Raw genomic sequence first — 24,311 nt, 5'->3', positions numbered from 1 at the left:
AAAGTAAATTAAATGTATTATTATATTGGTAAATTAAATACCATTGATAAAATGAGATATTTGTAACCTCTTAACAGTACCTGGGACATAGTAGTCACTTAATAAATGCATATTCACTTCCTCTTTCCCCTCATTGTTGATGTAGAATCTCCTAAAAAAATCTTAGAATAAATCATTTTATCTTCCTGGTCATACATTAACAACATTCATGAGCTCCAATCTCATAAAGACTAAAACTCTAAACTCTAAAAGTTTTGGAAAAACTTTTTATATCCATCCAAATACTATTTTCTGTCCATAATTAGTTCTATGGCTTATATTGTATCATGGCAGAATGCTACTTTATTATAATTATTATAATGCTGTGGCTATTGCAAAATGATCTTCATGCCATCTGTAAAAGAAAATATTTCAATTTTCCAAATCTTTAAAGTTGGATCATCTTTGATTACATTCTTAAGTTACCAACAACAGGATTCTGCTACATTTGCATAAACCTAAGTATACTTTTAAATTACTATTACTATAAACTTTAATTTGTCAATTTCTTTGTTACTTATGATTAGTTGAAAATGTGGATTCCTTCTATTACACACAAACAACTAAGACAAGTCAAAACTGTAGCATAGTATATATATATATATATATATATATATATATATATATATATATATATATCTTTTTAAAATAACCTTTACTGACATCTTTTTAAAAAAATACCTACAATTCCTGATATTTCTCTTCCCATCCAGAGTCATCCCTTATATCAAGAATAAAAAAGAAGAAAAGAAAACAGTCCAGGAAAAACTCGAATCCATAAAATAAATTTGACACCTATTCAGAATTCCAAACATATGCCCCCACTTTTGTAAAGAGAAAGACCTATTCTCATATTTCTTTGAGGTAAGCTAAGTCAAAATTTTACATTATTTTAATCAATCTACTGCTGTTATGGTACCCATTTTCATTTTCTGGTCATTTCATATAATGTTCCTCATGCTTCTCAATATTTATCATTTCTTTTAGTGATAGTGTCTTTGATCTATGTTCCTTAATTTATTTAGTCATTGTTCTGTCATTGGACATCTACTCCCCCTCTCAATTTTAGTACTAAAAATAGGGGCAGATTATTTTAGAAAAAATGTCTTGGGTAATTAACAATGTTCAAAATAGTCAAGAAGCATAAAGAAAAATGCCCACTTTTCCCCTTATAAATATTTATTTCCAAAATACATTGAGAAAAATTTCCTCAACCACACCCCAGAAGAACCACCAATTACTACTGTTATCATCACTATCTTAGTTGGAGACTAAGTAGGGAAGTAAGTAGCTAGAGAGAATGAGGGGGAAAGTCACTCTGGACATAGGACTTAAAAGATGATGTTTAAACACAATAAAAAGGATGAGTGGAGCCATTATAATTGTATCTCCATGACCCAATCACACTCTTCACTTCCTTACTTAGTGGAAAGAGGAAGGGTTAGCATATTCATGTTCATGTCTTATATAATATACCCTCATAGTTGAGGCAATCACATCATGTCCTAAGTCTGAGTTATTTAAGAAAGAATGTGCTAAGCAGTGTGTTGAATGCTGAGGAAACAAACATACCTGAGGTTTGGCACTAATACAGACCCCATCTGGTTTCTTGGTTTATGCAACTTTCCATGTGAAGATGTGGGGAGGCTACTTTCTGGTGAGTCTGGATGACAGAGAATGTAGATGCTTTAGAGGGACTGAGGAACACCAGTGGACATTCTCTCACTGGTTCTAGTCTACTAACCATTTTTAGAGAGGAGGATTTCTGATTAGCAATGGAGGTACACCAAAACTAGTCAGCTTATCAGAGATATTAGTTGAAAGATTTTCTCCCAATTTTCTGCTTCCCTCCTAATTTTTGTTGCATTGGCTTATTTTGTGCAAAAACATTTCAATTTAACATAATCAAAATTATCCATTTTGTATTTTGTAATGCTCCCTATCTCTTGTTGGGTTATGAATTCTTTTCTTTTCCATAAATCTGATAAGTAAACTATTCCTTGCTCTCCCAAATTACTTATAGTATCAGCTTTTACTCCTAAATCATGAACCCATTTTGACTTTATTTTGGCATGTGGTGTAAGATATTGGTCTATGCCCAGTTTCTGCCCTACCATTTTCCAATTTTCCCAACAGTTTTTGTGAAATAGTGAATTATTAGCCCAGAAGCTGGCCTCTTTGGATTTATCAAAGAGTAGATTGCTATAGTTGTTGACTTCTCCATCTTGTGTCCCTATCCCATTCCACTGATCCACAACTCTGTTTCTTAGCCAGTACCAGGTAGTTTTGATGACTGCTGCTCTATAGTACAGTTTAATATCTGGTATGGCTTGGCCACCTTCTCTAGCATTTCTTTTCATTAATACCCTAGATATTCTAGACCTCTTGTTTTTCCAGATGAATTTTGTTATTATTTTGTCCAGAGCAGTAAAATAATTTTTTGGTAGTTCGATTGGTATGGCATAGAATAGATTAATTTAGGTAAAATTGTCATTTTTATTCCATTAGCTTGGCCTAACCATGAGCAATTGATATTTTTCCATTTATTTAGATCTGACTTTATTCACGTGAAAAGTGTTTCATAAATATGTTCATATAGGCCCTGGGTTTGTCTTGCAGATACACTCCCAAATATTTTATAGTGTCTACAGTAACTTTGAATGGAATTTCTCTTTCTGTCTCTTGCTGTTGGGCTTTGTTAGTAATGTATAGGAATGCTGAGGATTTATGTGGGTTTATTTTATATCCTGCAACTTTGCTAAAGTTGTTTATTATTTCAAGTAGTTTTTTACTTGATTCTCTAGGATTCTCTAGATAAATCATCATATCATCTGCAAAAAGTGATAATTTAGTTTCTTCTTTTCCTATTCTAATTCCTTCAATTTCTTTTTCTTCTCTTGTTGGTACAGCTAACGTTTCTAGTACCACATTGAATAATAGGGGTGATAATGGACATCCTTGTTTCACCCCTGATCTTATTGGGAATGCATCTAGCTTATCCCCATTACAAATAATGCTTGTTGATGGTTTTAGGTAGATGCTATTTATAATTTTAAGGAAGGTTCCATGTATTCCTACGCTTTCTAGTGTTTTTAATAGGAATGGGCGTTGTATTTTGTCAAAGGTTTTTTCTGTATCTATTGAGATGATCATATGGTTTCTGCTAGTTTTGTTGTTGATATGATCAATTATGCTAATAGTTTTCCTAATATTGAACCAGCCTTGCATTCCTGGAATAAATCCTACCTGGTCATAGTGTATTATTCTGGTGATAAGTTGCTGCGATCTTTTTGCTAATATTTTATTTAAAAAATTTGCATCAATATTCATTAGAGAAATTGGTCTATAATTTTCTTTCTCTGTTTTGACTCTACCTGGTTTGGGTATTAGTACCATATTTGTGTCATAAAAAGAATTTGGTAGGACTCCTTCTTCACCTATTTTCCCAAATAGTCTACAAAGTATAGGAATTAGTTGTTCTTTAAATGTTTGATAGAATTCACATGTAAAACCTTCTGGCCCTGACCAGAATGGTAGGGTCATCTTTGGGGAAGCTCTTCACCTTTCCCTGGGCTTGCTGCTTCTCTTCCAGGGCAGGAAGCCCAGAGAACATGCTAGGAAGCAGAGAACTTCCTGTATAATGAGTCATGGGACTGGCTGAGGGGAGTTGTTAACTCCAGAGCTATACCCTATTGGGTGTTAACCTAGTCTACGCTAGGGGAAGGGGCCAACTCAAGAACCAATCAGCCCTGGTCGTTCAGGCGGCACTTGATGATGTCAAAAACTCTATAAGAGGGGAGAGGACAGCTTGAAGAGCCCTCTTTCTTTTTTCCAGTTGGCGTGACAGCAGTGGGGAGCTTGACTCTGGGCTAGCCCTTGCTCTTGGGCTGAGCCCAGATGTTGGTAACTATGAATTGTATTTGTTCTGTCTGTTGATATTTGTAATTTGTTTGTATTTAGTTGTTTTTTTTTTTTTTGAGCAGAGGAAGGCATTTTATTATGCTCCTTGAGAGAGCAGGTGTAGTGCTCATGGGAATACTCACACTGATACAGCTGCAGGAGCAGGGGTAACCATTCGCTCCACTCCTGCTAGAGTCACAGTTAGTTTACAATCTTTGTTTTTTACATAGTTTTCCTAGGTTATACAGTTTATATAGATAAGATAATAAGGATACAGAAGCAAAAGTGAAGTTAATTAGATTTTCCTTGTTTAGGATTAAACTATATTCTTTTACTTCCCCTACTTTCCCTCTTTAACCTATGCAAATTATGCAAATCAGTAGTCCTGGATTCTTGACCAAGACCAGACCCTAGATAAGCTTGAACTGGTTCAAGTGGGTTTGGCCTCTCTAATTCCCTAGACTGCCTTCTCAAAAAGCATGCACATGCGTACAAGCCTCTGACCTCTCACCTGACCGACCTTGAAGCCTGGTCTCTGCTAAAGCTGGGGTGGGGGAGGGCGGGGAAGCACCCCTTTAGTTCTGTGGAAACAAAATTCCTCCTCCCATTTCTTACAATTTCCCCCTCTTCTTTTATTCAAAATTTTGTTTCCACATTTTTAATATTCCCTTACTCTCTTTCTCATCTGAATTTTTCTCTTTAATCATCACCCCCTTAAATATGGGAAGGATTGATCGACGCATTGACAAATCAAAGGGGGCAGTCCCTTTTGTAAATACAAATACAGAGACCCAAAAGAAAATGACAATGCAACCGCCCCTTTAAGATTCAAAAGTCTCTTCCCATAAGCTGTCTGGCAGGGAACATCAGTGAAGTCTTCTGGTCCTTGGTATTTGTTCCAGCCATCTCCAGCATCTTCTTCTTGCCTTCTTGTAGGAACCAGCTTTCTTTGCATTCTCCTACAAAAGTTACCTTGGCACAATTTTCTAATCTTTATACCCTCATCATTTTTACAGATTCAAAATTGGAACTTTGGCCAATTGCCATGTTTAAGAAATTTTACATCAGAACCCAGTTCCTCATACTTTACATTAATTCTTTACATACTTTTTTTTTGTCCAAAATCTTTAATATAACAAGGAGAAAAAGAATTAGTTTTTGTAGCCTCGGCTGGCACAGCGGCCCCTGGCACACTCGAACTTTCTGCCCTTGGATTGGACATATGGTTTGGTGTGGCTGTGGGGAGTGCCTGGTGCCTTCCCAAAATGCCTGTATACCTCTCAGCCCTTTTGGGGACCAGACAGCAGGACTGTTCCCTGGCCCTTGGGTGAGCTCATGGCCAGCTGGTCAAAGGTGAGGATCTTCCCACCAGCTTTGAGGATGTGATTGCGGGCATTGCTGGTAACACGAAGGGCGCAGACCTTGAGCTTGGGAACATCCTGGATCCTGACATCATCTGTCACAGTCCCAACAACCACAGCTGTCTTATTTTCCTGGCCAGGCAGCTTCATTTTCCTGATCATGCGGGACAGGGACAAGGGGGGCCAGTTGGTCCGACTCATGAACAGCCTTTTCAGGACAACCTTGTTGAAAGTCGAGTTGGTTCTTTGGGCCAGGAACCGGTAGAGCTTCACTAGCAGCCGCAGGTAGATGTCCTGGCTCTTGGGATCCTTGCGCCAGACTTTGCGGTCCTTGTTGTGACGGATGTCGACTCCCATGCTCGCGCCCTACCAAATACCGACCCAACCAAGAACTCTTTACATACTTTACTTAACATGCTTTACATTAACATTTCCTCACCAGGAAGATGATATTTCACTAAGTAATTAACAGCAGACTCCAGCACATACATAAATACATTAGATAATCAATTCTTAACACTGTACATATAACATCATAAACTTTTAGTCATGCCATGTTTCTTTGATGGCATTTACAAAATAAACCACAAGCCATTCTTCTTTTAACATTACTAATTGTAACAAAGCTTTAGACAGGCATCATATTAACCAAATAACAAAATATTCTCACAAGCCCTTGACCTAATTGTCTCCATACCAGTTCCAAGAATAAAAAAAAACCTAACTTAACACTAGTCCCAGTCCTAGAGTAATCTAAGATGTTCCATAATCAATTATTTTAGTAGATTTACAAAACCTTCTGATTATAGAAATTTGCCACCAAGAGAGTAGGGATTTGGAGTAAGGGGACCATATTTTTCCCAGCTTCCTGTCAATTCCAGGCAGAGGCTGTGTCAAACTGCAAGCTGCATTGAGCCAGGCCTAGTCTGCCAGGTTTCAGTTGAGGCATCAGGTCAAGACGGTCCCACCTCAGCACATGTTGAACAGTTGGCCCCTCAACTTTGCCAAGAAATCATACCTGCAGTTCATGCCTGCCCCCCCACAGGGCTGCTGGCATCTTGGGTCAGCCTTCCTTGATACTCACACCTGGAGTTAGACTCAGAAAAACAGTCAGTTAACAGTCCCATTAAAGGCAAGTTCCAATGATCAGTGACTATTGCCTAAGGAACATCCTTAAAGCTGGCTCTAAATAGCTTGCACGCATTTCCTCCCTTGTTCATAAAATCTTCCCATTAAGGTCATAAGTTACTGCTCTGACACATTTGCATCAGTTTCTCCTCTATTTTTCTATGCTTCTCTAATTATGCCTGATCTGAAAGAATTGAACCATATAATTTTTATCTTTATGTTTTAGACAATGGAATGAATTCAAATCCACATTTATCTTTTTCCATCAACACAATTCTACAACTTATCTCTCTTAAAGAGACTTACATTGAAATTCCTTTCCCCAAACTGAAGATGTCCCTGATTTAGTTCCAGTGATTAATTACACTATTTGTATCAATACCTAATTGCTCTTACATCACTTTAAAACATCTAAGGACCCTATCCCACAAAGATACAATATAACTTTATATCCCAGCCTTAGTCTATGGGATAATGATTCAATAATATTATCTCATAAAACTTCTTCCCCCCCTCCCTTTTCCGATTGTTGCTCCCATACTCCTTATTCACTCCTATTCTCAATTTGTTTTAACATTAATTCACATTCTTCATCATCTTTCCCATCATCTGTTTTTACAATCAACATTTTTACCCTCCCTCCTTCATTAAAATATACCGCCCCCATACCCTGAATGGCAGTTTTGGTAACCAATTGTATGATACAGGGTATACATAGAGATAACAAGAATAGGCCACATAATGCTAGCAGGAAGACTCCAATAATTTGTTTCCACCAGGAACCCTTGAACCAAGAAGGATCGAATGGACTGGTCCATGCCTGAACTGGGACATGTGCTAGTTTCCTGATACTATTAGTAATTTCTTTTACAGCCTGTCCATTATCATCTGTTTTTATGCAACAACTAGAGAGGTTGAGTTTCCCACAAACACCTCCCTCTTCTGCTAGCAAATAATCAAGAACCAATCTATGTTGCAGTACAGCCTCTCTGGTTTGGGTGGCCTGATCAGCCAGTACGTCCAATGCCTTGGCAGTCTGGTTGGTGATAATCTCTACCACAGATGAGTTCAGTATCCCCAACTCCCATCCTGGACCCATGTAGCAGGCTCATAGGTTTGAACAATTCTTTGTGGGGGCCACTCATTTCCCCACCCACTGGCATCTCCAGTGACTGTTAGGGAAGTATCTATCCCCCGCTTGAACCTCTCACGTGGGGGCATTAGATCGTCATATAGCTGTATTCCCAATTTGTTCCCTTCTCGTCCTGCTAAAAAGAAAAATTTTGGTCTGACCAACCCCACATAGCACACCCCTGTCCAATTTAAAGGGAGATGGGTATAGGCCGTATGGCCACAAATCCAATAATGTCCTTTTAGGGCTGGTTGCTCTGTCTTGTGTATTTTGGAAGCATTCCAAAGAAAGGGATAATATTGCTTATCTTGGAACCCCAAGGGCCCTCCTTGGTAAGACCAGGTTTCATTCCTTCGATATTGGCACCTCCACAGCTGCTCTGTCCTTCTCTACTCACACTTTTCTACCCAGGGGCTACTTGTTTTGTTACTTTTACTCCAAAAAGTATCTAAATGTCCAAAACAAGAACCATTATCCCATCTCCACTGTCTATAAGGATCCAGGAGTATTCCACTAGTTTTTCTTTCTGCTTGACACCTTGCTATAGCTACCGAGTGCCAGAAATTCCAACCTATATTACCCTTACTCATAAGCCTTATACCACAAGAGGTCATTAGGTCTGGTATGGAAGAGACCGATTACTAAGGATCCAGGCCGGACTCAGAGGTACAGGTACCCAGGGCCAATTTTCAAATTGTTGTGGACCCCCACAGATCCAACAATTGGTTACATTAAAAGTTCTGGTAATGACTTGCATCAGTTGAGTAAACTTATTCTCCTCCTTCCGTGGAGGGGAGATAGGGGCTCTGATGGTCAGAGCAATCGAAGTAACCAGGACAATAGGAATGTATCTGGATCTCATTTTCTTGCCTAATTTTTACCTTAAGTTACCTGACTTTACTAATTTTTAGCTCTCTTTTACCTTTTCCAGAAGAAATAAGCCTGTGCTTTCCCTTGTGCCTCCCACCTTATTCTGATGGAAGGAAAAAAAAATGCCACTGTCCCTGTTATCCCCACTATTCCTAATTTTCAACTAGTGGAATAATCCCTCCATCTTTCATGGAAGCTGGTATATACTGAATGAATACAAAGGTTATTAGTCCGTTCTCTCCTGGTGTCCCTCTCCCTTCCGGTGTAGAATAATCTTCAAGGGGTGGGAATTGTCCTTAAGAGTCCATTCTTGGGATTCCCCCGCAGGTCCTTTTACCTTGGTGTAATGAGTCCATCCTTTCTCAGCAGTTCGTATAGCAGTCTCTGTAGTGAGAAGTACCTGGAACGGTCCCTCCCAGATGGGCTGAAGCTTAGTTTCTTTCCAGGATTTAATCAGCACCCAGTCTCAATAGGTTTGAACTGCAACCAATTAGCTTACAGGTAGAAATTCAGCAGGCCTTCTTGCTCAGGTGACCCGACCTGACTTGCACAGTCTCTGGCCGTTCCCTTTGCATTCGTCTGCACACTCTTCTTGTTCAAACAAGGTCTCGGGTCCTTCAGAGCCTCCAGGGGGTTTTCAGCTTGGACAAGGGGACCGCTCTAATGGGAGCACTCATCCCTCTGCCCTATCTTACTCACCCTTCCTGGGATCTTCAGAATCCTGCGATGAGCCCCCAAATTGTGACAAACGTAGTTTTGGGGATCACTGGACTTCCTAGGCAGGGCCAAAGTCCTGAGGAAGAATCCTATGGTAATCCTTAGGGAAGGCTGTACAGACCACAGGACTCCCAAGGAAGACCAAGTGGTAGCCATCCCTTGATCTGTGGGGATCACAGGGCACCCCAAGACAAGATCCAGGAGTAAGCCCGGTGAGCTTCCGCTGCCTGTTGCTTCTCTTCACTTGACCTTAGGAAAATCCATGTAATTTGCCCATTCTCACCCAAAGAACTCAAGACCAGAGTGAGCAGAGGAAGGCATTTCATTATGCCCCTTGAGAGAGTGGGTGTAGTGCTCATGGGAACACTCACCTGTATTTAGTTCTGAAGTTTGTATGATGGTTTTGTTTTCCCCCAAATTAAATAAATGTTCTGAACTTCAGGATGCTGGCTGTTTGCTCCCCTGAACTAGTTGACTGTAATCGGTATTTGGCCTGTCTGTTGATGCTTGCTTGTATGCTCCCCTGAACTAAATGAATGCTGGCATTTTTTCCCCTGAACTAAATGAATGTTGTCTGTATGCTAACTGAATGCTGGATTAAAGTAAGCTGGTCAACCCCTTCACTGTGCTTTCCTTCTTTAAGCAGATAAAAAGAACATGTGCTTCCCTGGAGTCCCAGCAGCCTCCTGGGTGCGGGCTGTGGGGGGGAGGGTCTTATGCCCCCCACAGAAGCTGCTAGCTGGGTTGTTAAAACACACTGGAGATTTTTTCCTAGGGAGTTCATTGATGGCATGCTCAATTTCTTTTTCTGAGATGGGGTTATTTAGAAATTTTACTTCCTTTTCTGTTAACCTGGGCAATTTATGTTTTTGTAGATATTCATCCATATCTCTAAGGTCGTCAAATTTATGGGCATACAATGGGCATTTCTAAAATATACAGGGAACTGAGCCAAATATATAGGAATACAAGCCACTCCCCAATTGGGAAATGGTCAAAGGATATGAACAGGCAGTTTTCAGAGGAAGAAATTAAAGATATCTATAGGCATATTAAAAAATGCTATAAATCACTACTGATTAGAGAAATGCAAATCAAAACAACTCTTAGATACCACATCTCTGACAGATACCAATCTGTCAGATTGGCTAAAATAACAAAACAGGAAAATGATAAATGCTGGAGAGGATGTGAGAAAATTGGAACATTGTTACATTGCTGGTGGAGTTGTGAGCTGATCCAGCCATTTTGGATAGCAGTTTGGAACTATGCCCAAAGGGCTATAGATATGTTCATAGCCTTTGATCCAGCAATACCACTTCTAGGGTTGTATCCCAAAGAAATCACACAAGCGGGAAAAGAACCCATATGTACAAAGATATTTATAGCGGCTCTTTTTGTGGTAGCCAAGAAATGGAAATCAAAGGGATGCCCATCAATTGGGGAACGGCTAAACAAGCTGTGGTATATGAAGGTAATGGAATACTATTGTGCCATAAGAAATGGGGATGATAAGGACTTCGTAACAATCTGGAAAAACCTACACGACATAATGCCGAGTGAGCAGAGCAGAGCCAGGAGAACATTGTACACAACCACAGACATATGGATTCTGTGAGGACCAACCCTGACAAACTTCACTCCTCTCAGGAACACAAGGTACAAAGACAACTCCAAAGGACTCACAATGGAGAATGCTATCTATATCCAGAGAAAGAGCTATGAAGTATAAAGGCAGATTGAGGAACACTTCATGCTCGCCTTTTTCTCCCCCTTTTTTTCTTCTCTTTTGTTTATTTTTTGGGGGGTTGTTGTTTTTTGGGTTTTTTTGGTTCTGTTTCTTCTTTCTCATGATTCATTCCGTTGGTCATAATTCTTCTCCACAACTTGACTAGTGTATAAATTAATTCAATGCGAAGTTATACGTGGTAGTTATATGGGATTCCATGCCATCTTGGGGAGGGAGAGGGTAGGGAGGGGAGAAAATCTGGAACTCAAAATTATGTAGAACCTTGTGTTGTAAACTAAAAATAAAAATTAAAAAAATAAAAAAATAAAAAACTCTAAAAAAATAGCTTAAGCTATTTCTTTATTCAGGAAAACCTTTGCTCACCGTATATAACGAGAGACAGTGCTGTAAATGGAAAAGCCATGCAGTATTCTTTCCTCTGAAGCTATGTAGCCCTGAAATGAAGAGAGGGCTTGGAGCTTGGCTTTTTTCGTTTGTTCTTTCTGTTCTAGGTGAGAGGTTTTACAATGTCTAACCTTATAATTATCTAAAGGTCTCCAGGTCACCCTGTCATTTTAGCATTTCAGAGTCTGAATTCTAGGAACAAGGGGTTACCTTCACAAATGATTTTTGGAACCAGAGACCAGTGATAGCTGAAGCAAGTACACATCTGGCAAAGATTCTGCCTTTAGTCATGAATTTAGTGGGAGCAAATACTATATAAAATAATTTGAGCTACATTGTGAGCCTACTGCTCCTATCTCTACCCCTAAGTCTAAGGGAGAATGGTGACAATATGCCCATGTTATGTTAAGGAAATGTTTGTGCTTTGTTCTTGATATATCTTTGAAGTAAATGCTTCTTTGTCAGAGTTAATCAGTTCCAAGTGGCTAAATGGTTTGGGATGCCAATCATGGGTCCTTAACAACAGAAAAGTACACAACCAGTGGAAGCTGAAGCCAATGAAGTAGAGAATAGGAACCACAATCCATCAGGGTCACTCTCTTGTACCCTAAGGGGGCAGATGGAAAAGGTCTAGCTCTTAGAGAAGACAGGGTTTTTATGATATATAATACAAAAGCAAAGACAGTTCCTTCCCCAAGGAGCTTGTTTTCTAATGAGAGATGGCACACATAATGAAGTGGGCAAGGGAGATTACTTTGGTCCATGAAGTTGCAAGGTTATTAAGTGGGGTCTTAGGGGATTAGATTGAAGCAACACGGCTGGATGTTTTTTCCCATAACCTCTATGTTAAGGAAGCCCAAGCTAGGCATTTCTCTCTTTCTCTCTGGGCTTTATTCCCACCTCTCCTGTAAAGTAATTTCTCTTCCTGTCCTTTTTCCAGGGCAGAGAATGTCCTTCTATTTGCTTATATCTGTAACCCCAGCTCTTAACATAGTGTCTACCACCTTCTGGCACTGATGAATTCCTCTCAAGGCCTACATCTTATGGAGATGCTTGGACTGCCTTTCATTCCCCTCCTGACTCTCTTTTTGGCTTCTTTACTTCAAAACCGAGTGATTTCATTTTCCCTTCCACCCAATCTTTTCAATTCTCTTTTTAGTGTTGACTTCCTCTTCCTATTAGAGTGGAAGAAACCTTGAGAGCAGGAGGTGACTTTCCTTTTGCTTGTAATTCTAACCCAAGGTTAAGTGCTAAGTGGAGCAGTAGCTAAAGAGCTGGTCTTAGAGCCAAGAAGAACTGAGTTCAAATCCAATCTCAGTAGCTTACCACTTAGCTGTATGTCCCTAGGTGAGTCACATACCTTTTATTGTCTCAGTTTCCTCAACTAGAAAAATGGGATAATAATAGCACTTATCTGTTATGGGTTTTCTAAATGTTAAATAAGATAGCTTATATAAAGTGCCTGGCACATGGAAGGTACTTAATAAATCTTTGGTTAAGAAATGAATAATTCCTTCCAGGCTTCCTTTCCTTCCTTGTCTTTCTCATTTTTAAAAATAGTTGTGTTTTCTGACTCGTTCATTTTTATCCAGTCTTTTCACAGAATTAAAGAGAAGACATTTATGATTCAGGTAAAGATTTGACTAGAGGGCCTTAGAGTTTTCTTGTACCTCTAAGATTTCACACACACACACACACACACACACACACATATCTATCTGTTTATCTATCCATCTATCTGTCTGTCTGTCTGTCTTTCTATCTATCTAAATATCTATCTAACTTTTGTGAAAACTCATGAGTTCTATCTTTTGTCACAAATGGCCTTCTCAACTAATAAAATGTTTTCAAAATGGCAAGGTCTTGGAAAGAAAAGAATTAATGAGTACATCTGTTCCTGCAGATTGCCCTTTTTATCATCCCTTCTCCCTCACCAGTCATGAATTGCTTCTTACCTACTGGGTGCTTCCCTACTGCCTACAAACACACCTATATACTTCTATCCAAAAGGAGAACAACAAAAATAACAACAAGAACAATAAAAAGTCCACCTCACTCAATACATCTATCCTCACCATCACCTGATAGAAATAATCTTTCAATTGCTAAATCTAATGATGTTTTCTCAATCCTCGTCATTCTTGACCTCTCTGTAGTTTTGAATATTGTTGACAACCTTCTTTTCCTTGATGCTTTCTTTTCTCCAGGTTTTCATGAAACCGTTCCATAATGTTTCTCTTCCTACTTGTCTAATCATCCCTCCTTTGCTGAATCTTCAAGCCTGCTAACTCTGTGGAATGCCCCAAAGCACTATCTTGGATCATCTCTTCCCTTCTACCCTGTTTTATTTGTTGATTTCATTGGGGCCCATTCTCTCCTTCCTTCTAGCCTCTCATCTCCAACTACCTACTAGACTTCTCAAACCAGATATCCTATAGACATAAAACACTCAACATGTCCTAACTGAACTCATTATCCTTCCCTACAAATCCTCCCCTCTTCCTAACTTCCCTATTAACATCTAAGGTACCAGTAACCTCCCTGTCACCCAGCCTCACAACATCAGTGTCATCCCCTCTCTTATGACATCCCCTCTCTCACTGATCCTCTCTATCTTGTGGTGCAAGCCTTCATTAACTGGACTACTACAATATTCTTCTTGTTCCTCCCTCTGCTACAAGGATCTCCCTACTCCAATCCAAACTCCACTAAGCTATAAAACTGATCTTTCTACAGTTCATCTCTGATAATATCACCTCTTTAATCACCTTTCAAAAATGTCTTGTGGCTCTTCATTATCTCCAGCATACAAAAATCTTCTTTTTAAAGCCCTTCATAATCTGGTTTCTTCCTGTCTTCCCAGCCTTCTTACCTCTCGGTATCCACCATGTATTATGCAATCCAGTGATACTGGTCTTTTTTTACAATTCCTTGCGCATAGCATTCTATGTTCTGACTCTGGGCATTTTTACTCATTGTTCCTCACAGTGGAGAATGTACTAGTTTTCCTAGCTTCTTCAAGTTTCAAGTAACTTCCCATCTTCTACAATAAGTCTTTCCCAGTCCTCTTTAATCTTAGTCCCTTCCCATTGAGACTACCCTAAAATTATCCTGTATAACCTGAATATATATGCATATAATATATATATATATATGTATGTATATGTGTGTGTGAGTGTGTGTGTGTGTGTCTGTGTGTACACGTACACACAATTCTTTGCAAGGTGCCTCCTCCTTAACCATGAGCTCCTTAAGAGTGTGGACTGTTTTCTTTTGGTTTTGTTTTTTGTTTTGTTTTTGCCTTTCTTTGTATCCACAGTGAGTAGCACTGTGATTAGCACATAGTGGGTACTTAATAAATAATAGTTGACTAAGTGACTAGTTGTTTTGAGGAAGATGAAATTGCCTAAATAGAAGAGCCAAGATAATTTTAAGACTTGGCAGATTTTGCTTAATTTTATCAACTCTAGCTGTCATTCACCACTTAGAGACAATTATTTCTCCCAAGGGTAAAGGCCAATGGCAATGAAGAGGTGTCCATCAAAAGCTCATTTAGGAACAGTCAAGAAAAACTATCTTCACATGCCCCAAACATAAAAACACATAGGTACCTTTGAGCTAAACAGAACTGCAAAATGCATTGGATTCTTTGTTAGGTTCAAAGCCTATTCATTCTCCACATACCTCAAACATCTGTCTGACACTCGAGAATGCCTTTTAAGAGTAATATTAGTCCTTTGATAAAAATCTGTATTTCTGATCTAGACCCCTTTCCCTGACTCTGGACTCTTTCTTTGAAACTCAGCATCATTGGTAACCAATAAATGATTGTTGAATGAATGAATGAACCAAGCAACACATGAATCAATGCATCAATCCCCAACTCTTTTTGATTGCTATTACACTTTTGAAATATTTTAAGTAAAAACCTTTTGACCATAAGTATTTCCTAACCATTATCATAAATCTTCCAGGCCACCCCTCTATACGAACTAAAGCACACGCTAACATAGGAACAAATAATTTCATAGACGTAGCATTGCACAGTGAATTAGATATAGTTTCATATATCTACATATATGCACATATGTGTATATGTGTATGTGTATATGTGTGTATGTGTGTGTTGTTCAATGTACAGTGTTCTGTGCATTTCGTGATCAAGTAGTCGACAAGCATTTATACAGCAACAGTATGTTCCAGACACTGTGATAGGAAGTGGACACAGAGACAAAAATGGAACTATCCTTGCCCCAAATGAGATTACATTCTGTGTGGTGTGTGTGTGTGTGTGTGTGATATTTACACATATAAACCTATATAGGGTTCCAGAATACCATAAAATGTTTATCAGAATTAATCCTGTATACACAATACTGAAATTTTCCATAAAACCTTTTTTTTAAATCCCTGAAAAATTCCATGGGAATGTGCTTTTTATTTGATGATACTTATTCCAAGGGGAGGGGGACTTTTAAGTGAGGCATAAAGTAAACTTTTCATACTCTTTTGGAATGAAGGGTGAAAGGTCTACATTAAAAAAATAAATTCCACAGCCAAGTGGGATGGATTTTGTTGAGGCTATTTAAAAACAAAAGTGTGTATAATTCCATTCACATGATTTTGTAGCAATTCAGGATTTTCAAGAGTTTGGTTTTCATAATGCTTCTATCTTACTTCCTAAGCTTTTAGACCTTTAAAATAGGAATCATAGACAAAAGCCTTAAATGTTAATCCAAATATGTATAATCTTTAATTAATAAAATCTAGAGATGTAATGTTTATCAATTATTACATTCTGATATTTCATGTTTGGTTTGGAGTTCATTTTAGGAACGAAATTTAAAAGCTGGAGAGGAGAGGAAAGTAAACAGGATGATGAAGGATACCAAGATCATGCTAAAGAAGTATCGTTTGAAGGAAATAAGGATGTGGAGAATAGGGATTAGACTTGATCTGCTTGGGCACAGTAAGTTAAACTAGAATAAAAAGTAGAAGTTTCAAAGAGGAAAATGTAGGCTCTATATTGGATCAAAGTTCTTAACAATTAGAACTTTCCACCAGGTATGGTGGCGCAGACCATCAATCCTAGCTATCGGAAGGCTAAGGCTAGACTATCTGTTGAACTCAACAGCTCTGAGCTCTGTGATTATGTAGAATGTAATTTCTTTTGGGGGAGGGATAGTTCCATTTTTATTTCTGTGCTCAGTTCCTAGCAAAGTGCCAGGAACATACTGCCACTGTACAAATATTTGTCAACTGCTTGATCATGAAATGCGCAGGATACTGTACATTGAACAACACATATATACATATACACACATACATGTATACACATATATGCATATATATATAAATGAAAATGTATCTATTTACTGTGCAATGCCACGTCTATGAAATTATTTACACTTATGTTAGCATGTGCTTATGTTTGTACAGAAAGGTAGAGTGGAGGGGATTGTGATAATGTTTAGGAAATACTTAGGGTCAGAGAGTTTCTACTAGAAATGTAGTTTGAGCGCATTGGGCATTCATAGTAAGTGAGCCCTCAGTAGCAGGGAGTTATCAAATAGGGGATAACTAGATAACCATCCCAGTTAAGAAATGGAGCAGATCAAAGCTCACATGTTAATCTGTAGATTGTGTTTATGAGTAGCAAGTAGCCTCTGTACTTCCATTTTGGGGAGAAGAGAGGAGAGAGCCAGACAGACAGATGGAGAGACAGACAGATGAGAGAGAGAGGGAGAGAGAGAGAGAGAGAGAGAGAGAGAGAGAGAGAGAGAGAGAGAGATAGAGACAGAGAGACAGAGAGATCTACAATTACCTTAGAATGTAAGTATGTAATTGGTTTCCTCTTACTACTGTGACAACTAGGTAGTACAGTGGGTAGAGCTCTGGGCCTGAAGTCAGGAAGACTTGAGTTTAAATCCAGAGTCAGATATATACTAGGTCTGTGACCTAAGAAAGTCCCCTAATCTCTTTTTTCCTCAGTTTCTTTATCTGTAAAATGGGGATAATAATAGCCCTTACCTCCCAGGTTGTTGTGCAGATCAGATGAGATAATAATTGTAAAGTGTTTAGCACAGTGCCTGGCACATAGCTAGTGCAATGTAAATGTAAATATTATTATAGGTTTATCACTTTTCTCGTGTTCTAGAAGGGATTTATTTTCTGGTATGGACTCCATTAGAAGGTCACTGAAGTTCATTCCAACTCAAATTCCATTATTCTGGGAAGATACAGGACTAGCCTGAAGCAAAATTATAGTTTGAGAGAAGTTTGTTTTCTTTATTTCTTGGCCCCTCTTTCCCTCTTGGCATTCTCATGCTTAGGTGCTTAGCGCCCTACATTTGTTCTCTCGTTTCTCAAGTCTCCTGCTTTTCTGTGCCAATGATTTTTACCTGCTTCTACCTCTTTCCCCTCCAAATCAGAGCATTCTCTGTACTACCCCCACCACCTTCAATATTCTGCTGTTCCTTGTGGGGAAGACAGTTTTAATGGGACCATCCAGATCAATTAAGAAATGGTACTTTTTGAGCTGTTTGATGTGACATCCCTACCAGAAAACGTAATGATTTTATGGATTTATTCTTTAAAGACCTAAAGAAAGTTGCCTTGCTGGAAAATTGAGTAGTAGTACAAAGTCGTAGCTACCATAGAGTCCCAAAGAAACTGTGTCTGAGAAACTTATATTGAAAACTGATATATCTCTCTCATATATATAAATATATATATGTATATATATATATATACATATGTGTGTGTGTGTAATATACACACACATATATACATATATACACATATATATTATATACATATGTGTATGTATATATGTCAGTTTTCATTATTAATTTCTCCACCTTTTCAAACACTATTTGTGTATGTGTGTGTGTGTGTGTGTGTGTGTGTGTGTGTTTGTGTATTTCAGGTTTGCAAGATACTTTCTATGTTAGCACAATTTGATTCTTGTAACAATCCTGTGGAGAGTCAGAGCTGCACAGTGAAAACAGAATTAGGAAGAACTGAGTTCAAGCACTACCTCAGACTTATAATGGGTGTGCCACTGTGGGCAAGCTGCCTAAAGTTTCAGTGCCTCCTTCTATCTCTATGTATTGCAGAACAGTAGGCAGTGTGCATTTTTAGAGGAAGTTCCTCACTGCAAGTTTTTATACCAATGAAACCATAGAGACATCTTTCTTTTTAAAAGCAATTAAGGTTAAGTGACTTGCCCAGGGTCACACAGGTAGTAAGAGTCTGAGGTCAGATTTTAACTCAAGTCCTCCTGACTCCAGGTCTGATGATCTATCCACTGCACCACTTAGCTGCCCCTGTCTATTTCTTAGAATGTGTTATATACTACAGATATTACTGTTCTTAAATTACAAATTAGAAAAAATGAAATGAAATGACATCCTCATGGCCACAAATTTCTTTACGTGCTAGAGGTGGAATTTGAAAATATATTTCTTTTGAATTTTCATTCACTATTTTTTCCACTATAACATTCAATCCATTCCAATAGGGTCAGAAACACAGTTATTTGGCATCTACAGTATGCAGGGTATTGTATAAGGCATTGAGTATTCACAGAAAATAATTAAAAGGAACTTGTATCTCAAGGAAATTATTTTCTATTGTAAGTCCTGGAATGTGACTTGCAAATATTTGAGTATGTGCATCATCTTTTGAAGAAGGACAATGCACTAACCCTGAAGGGGATGAGGAAAGACATCCTGTATGACATGGCCCATGAACTGAACCATGAAGGAAGCTAAGGATTCTAAGAGATGGAGATGAGGAAGGTCTGCATTGCAGGTGAGAGGAATGCCAAAAATACATAATGGGGATTAATGAAAAATCCATCTTTAGATTGGAGCTTGCTTGTGAAGTCCCTTAAATGCCAAGATGAAGAGCTAACATTTTGTCATAGAAGTAATAGCTAGTAATGCTTCTTAAGCAGTAGGATGACTCCCCATTTCCTTCTGGTCCTACAAGAGGATTCTGGAAAGATGGTGGAGTTGATCAGAAAATTCCAAGCTCTCAAGATTTTCCCATACAAATGAGATAAAATAGCACCTTAGGGCAAACAAAGTGTAGGTAAAAATAAATAAGAATAGAGGCACAACATGGGTCTTTCTGGAATAATTTGAGATCAGAAGAAAAATCCCAGGACCAGGTTCAGTCCCAGTGAAGAATAAACACTTCCAGGTGAGGGGCTGCTTTAACAACAAGCAGCAAGCCCTGGGGTTAGTTGTTTGAGAGGCTGCCTTGGCCCCAGCCACAGGAACTTTTACACCTCGGATAATGAGGGGAGTTGGGTGTCTGAGCCCGGGAAGACAGAAGGAACCTCTGCTGACAAGGCATGCCAGACCCAGCTGTGCTGCGGAAGAGCAGCAGGATCAAGAAGGAACCAGCACAGGCCCGGTGAGTGAAAAAGCAGTGGGGCAGAAAGCCCCTGACTGTGGACACTTACAGGAGGTTGGAGATTTGGCTATAGTTCCATGCTAGAGGGGAGAACTGAAGGTCTGGGGCAAGAGGCACCATCCCCCATACCCTAGAGGTGATTACAAAAATTAAGCCATTACCTTCTGGTCCTAAAAGAGGCATCCTTACTCCTCAGTAGGTCTAATCATCTGATCCGTGCCCTTGATCTCAATGATTACTCCCTCTAATTCCAGAACCTTAAATTTGTCAAGCACTGCATTCTCTGAAAATTTCCCTGGTTTTCCCCCTTTGTTCATTTTTGGTAATATGCATTTTACTCCATTTATTTTGAAATGGTATGCATTATACCTGCTTATGTTGATATCCTGATGCTAGGCTCTAACCGCTATAAACACTGAAACTATCATTCCTCAATTCAGTATCTCCCTCAGCACCAAGCATAATGCTTCATTCACAATAGATGTCTAGTATTTTTTTCTCATTATCACAGTGATAAGAATGCTAGACTTAGGGTTGGGAAGACCTATGGTCAAATCCCATCTCTAAAAGTGCATATGCAACTGAGGCAAGTCACTTAACTTTTAAAGTTTCAGTTTCCTTATTGACAAAAGGTAAAAGTTTAGCTAGATGTCCTGCACTTTCCATTCTATCTCTAGATGCATGATTATGTGATCATAATGTAAGTCACAAGTAAGGATTTGGAGATGCCAAAAAGCCGCAAGACCAAAACAATCTCCTCAGAACCTAAACTGACACCTGTTTATGAAGTTTTTTTGAGAGAAGAGGATGATATAATTACCCATAATTCATAATGCTTCCTTGGGATTAACAACTTTGGCTACCCTTGTTTTCTCTGACTTCTAACTTTTATGCAAACTTTTATTATTGTATTGGAGTACATTTGTTTATTCTATCAATAGTGAAGCAAGAGACCAGCTGGTCACCATCTTTTATGTAATCACCATTTGTATACTTGAAGACAGTTATTAAATCACTCTTCACTGTTCTCCTTTTCAGGCTAAAGAAGCCCACTAACATTAATGTTTCCTTAAAGGTCCCATTTTCCACCCCCTTAATCATTTCCATTGCTTTTCTCTGGACACTCTCCAAATCCATCTTAAACTGTGTAGTGCAAAAGTTGACATGCTCTTCTTTCTAATAGAGAATTGATCATTGCAAAATATAGGAGGATTGCATTATAATCACACTATGGTTCTATTTCTGTGAGGTGTCTTCCAGTATCATATGTCCTGCCTTAAAAAAATCTACCATGTATGCTCTAATTTAGTTCATGATCTCATTCCCTGTCTCCTCTATGTCATTTATTTTTTCTTGCTAAGATTACTGCATTGTACTTAACCTCAGTGATTCATATTGTTTCAAATATTTTTCCAAGTTGTTGAAGTCATTTTGAAGTATTATCCTATTCTCCATGGGGCCAATCATACCCACCCAATTACTCTTCATTCCATCATTTAAATCCTGCTTAAAATATCAAATTGTGCATAACTCAAGACCAAGTCTATGACATAGTACCTGGTATATTACTCAAAGGAAGTCTACCAATTGGACGGGTGTCAGTACTTGGACGTTAAAATTTCTTAGAACGTGGTATCAATAAGACTGCTCTCATGGGTTAAGTCCTCTGAAAGTCCTTTTAGCATTACTGAATTCTGTGGCCAAACACCTAGATATTTCCACATGTAATGAAAATGTATGGCAATTTCCTTCTTAAAAGTTTGTATTAGAATAAAATCAATGGACCAACATAAAATCATGAATGCCAGGAAAACAGTGTTTAATTGGTGGGTAGGCAGTAGCATTGAATTAATATATGAAGCCTACCCTTATATGCAGATGTTGTTTGTCCTTAAAATACAAAAGTCAATAATGCATCAGAAAGTTTTTTTTTAAAAGAATGGTAATAATAATCACAAGGCCATCGATTCATATATGGTCATCTAGGTTTAAGACTGAGTACCACAATGGGTAAAAGGAAAGGTTGCAAGAAAAAATCAGGTAAGGTGCATGACATAGTGGACAGAGATTTTGAGTCAGTACAGAACTGGCTTCAAATTCCACATCAGACACTTACCACATCTTTAATCATACACAAGTCACTTGTCACTTCCCAGGACCAGTTTTCTCAACCATAAAATGAAGTAGTTAGTCTTATGATCTCTCCTGTTCTCTTCAGCTCTAAATTTATGATTCTAAGCTTTCCTTTCATTCTGATAACCTTGCCATCATTATCTATTATTGTTTTGTTCTTCACAATATGATGTTTCTTATAGAATCTTTGAATTAAAAGTGACCTCTGAAGATATCTACTCTCATATCTATCTCACCAAAAATTTCTTCTATATAATTTCCAAGAAATAGTCATCCAGTGACCATTTGGATACAGCCAGAGAAGGGGAACCTGCTACCTCCTTAGGTATCCATACCATTTTATAAAAACTCTTAAGTCATTTTTTCTTGATACTGAGCTGAAATTTCTCTCTCAACAACTTCAACACATTTCTTCTAAATCTATCCTTATAGGGCCAAGCAGAACAAATCTAATGTTTCATTTCCAGATTAGCCAAGTCTATCCAGCTAAAATATTTTGGATCTTGTCTCAGTCAGTATATTTGCTATCTGTCCTGAGCTTTTCACTAATAATTTGACAAGTAGACACCTAAGCCTTCTTCCAGATCAAATGAAAAAAGTGTTGAACAGCCCAAGTTCAAATACAGATTTCCTGGGGCAAGTACACTACAGCCCTTGATCCAAATCCTTAATGATTTCTCCTTGGGCCTAGTCATTTCTCAGCTCCAAATTCACCCTAAATGTACTGTCATCTAACCATTCCTTTCCACCTTGGCCATAAGGATAGCACTAGGAACTTTTTAACATGGTTTTCTGAATTCTAAATATACATGTATTTCCTTGATCTACTAGCCTAGGTGCATTGACAAAAAAGGAAATGAAGTGAGTTTGGTATAAACTGTTTTTAGTGCTTCTTCTGTGAACCTAGTAGATGTTAATTTAGGTGCATATTTTAATAATACTGGAAGTGTAAAGGATATTAGAGTTCATCTAGGCAAACTATTTCATAGATAAGGGAAATGAGATGCAAACAAAGGAAATGACTTACCTGAATGGCCGACCTGAATGCTCAGATCCTTTGTCTCCAAATTCAACACTTTTGAAATTACACCACCCTGCTTAGCTTGAAAGTAGGTCTTTTGTGAAATGCTCCTGTGATTTTTCTTTTGTTCTATCATACATTTTTTAAATTACATAAATAAAAATACTTTATAGATGAGCTAAGCATGGTGGTGTACACCTGGTAATTTCTGATACTGGGTAAACTGAACCTGATGAATACCTTAAGCTAAGGTGTTCTAAATTGCAGTGTCAGAGTGCTAAGCCAATTGGCACAGAGGGAGAGGGCGGCAATGAATGAACGAAGAATGAAAGAGAAATAAACAGAAAAAAAGAAAGGTACCTCTTAGATTGGAAAGGTAAATAAATGCAAAAACAAAAGGTGTCAATAAAATAAATTAATTCACTAGGTAACTAATAACTTAATTAACAAAAAAATGTCACAGTGTGCTTATACTCACCATATGCCTTTCAAATACCTTTTAGGTACCTTGACATTTTTATCCTTCTGAACCTGTGGTGATCCACAATTTGTAGCCATTTAGCAACATGTGAAGAATATTAATATTATTGAAAAGTATTTTTGCAACAGTGTCATTTGGAATCATTAAGAATACTATCCTTGAGGCGGAGCCAAGATGGTGGCTAGGAGCTGGGAGCTGGGAATGGAGTGGAGCAGAACCCAGCCTGAACGGTGTGGACCATCCAGACCAGAAGCCGGGCGGAGGGGGCCCTAGCGCCCGGAATCAGTGAGCTGTGGCAGTTACCAGACTCTTTAGCCCACAAACACCAAAGACTGTGGAGAAGGTTAGTGGGAAAAGCTGCGGGAGTAGAAGGAGTTCGCGGTTCAGCTTCCAGCCCCGGGGGCAGCGGAGGTGGGGCAGCTACAGCTGTTGGTACTTCTGGCTCCAGGCCCACCTGGTGGGAGGAATTAAGTGGCGGATCAGAGCAGGAGTGCAACAGCCTGCTGAAGATCTAAGCCCAGGCTGGGTTGGGGGTCGGGGAAGGAGCAGTGCTGGTGTGGCAGAGCTGGCACCTCCCCCCCAAACGTGGAACATAGAAGTCTCTAGTCTAGTCTACAAGCAGTCATACCCCACTGAAAAACTCAAAGGTCAAGTTAGTTGGCTGGGAATATGGCCAGGCAGTGAAAATGTACCGAGATTCAGTCTCAGACTTTGCATTCTTTCTTTGATGACAAGGAAGAGCAAAACATACAGCCTAAAGAAGTCAATAAAGTGCAAGAGCCTACACCAAAAGCCTCCAAGAAAAACATGAACTGGTCCCAGGCCATGGAAGATCTCAAAAAGGATTTGGAAAAGCAAGTTAGAGAAGTAGAGGAAAAATTGGAAAGAGAAATGAGAAGGATGCGAGAAAACCATGAAAAACAAGTCAATGACTTGCTAAAGGAGACCCAAAAAAATACTGAAAAATACAC

General features: G+C 38.7%; 1 pseudogene; it reads right to left on the bottom strand.

The window, feature by feature from the left end:
• Nucleotides 1-5,090: 5,090 nt before the first annotated feature.
• LOC118858068 lies at nucleotides 5,091-5,664 on the bottom strand (annotated as a pseudogene).
• Nucleotides 5,665-24,311: the final 18,647 nt, after the last annotated feature.

The sequence above is a fragment of the Trichosurus vulpecula genome, chromosome 7 (assembly GCF_011100635.1).
Source record: "Trichosurus vulpecula isolate mTriVul1 chromosome 7, mTriVul1.pri, whole genome shotgun sequence".
NCBI classification, from domain to species: Eukaryota; Metazoa; Chordata; class Mammalia; order Diprotodontia; family Phalangeridae; genus Trichosurus; species Trichosurus vulpecula.
The sequence above is the reverse complement of the archived record's forward strand: the minus strand, read 5'-3'. Positions and strand labels throughout refer to the sequence as shown.